A 618-nucleotide genomic window follows, 5' to 3' on the forward strand; every position below is an offset into this window, starting at 1 on the left:
CTCCAGGATGAATGGCTATCCATCCATATCTTTTTAATGTACAGGCTTGTTTTTCCCTTACGAAAAGCAATTATTTTAAGTCTTGAGTATCCTTCACTTGTAATAAATAAATCTAATAGGATTCAAGAAGAAGAATTAGAAGAGGAAGACTTTCTGGTGCTGCTTAAAAAATACCGTGTACAACTTATCAGACATAAAACGAATGCGTATGTTGAGCCAAGATGATCCATACTGCTCATTAAACGCTTGAGCCAGACGCTATGTCATACCTGGCACTGGGAGACCAAATCGTACTGAAAAGGGAAATAGTGACAGGACTGCAAATAATTGTTTCAGGCTGCATTAAACATACTGAGCAATTCTGGATTCTGAAATTGTTGGAGCTGTGCGGAGCCTTCCAAAAATATAGAAACCATCAATCCCGATCCTGTATCTTAGCAGAACCTTATGTCAGCCAACCACCAGTTAGTCTCCCAAGAGATTTTTGGTAGCCAGAAAGAAGAGTGAGACTAATCTGATGAATGGCATGAAACCACAATTTGTTACTGTAAAGTTTTCATCGGAATATTCAGTGCGGCTGGATAACTACAGAGATAGGCATTGAAGCTAAGGGACCCA

This window comes from Protobothrops mucrosquamatus, unplaced genomic scaffold, assembly GCF_001527695.2.
Source record: "Protobothrops mucrosquamatus isolate PMUCROS unplaced genomic scaffold, P.Mucros_1.0 scaffold10633, whole genome shotgun sequence".
In the NCBI taxonomy this organism is placed as follows: Eukaryota; Metazoa; Chordata; class Lepidosauria; order Squamata; family Viperidae; genus Protobothrops; species Protobothrops mucrosquamatus.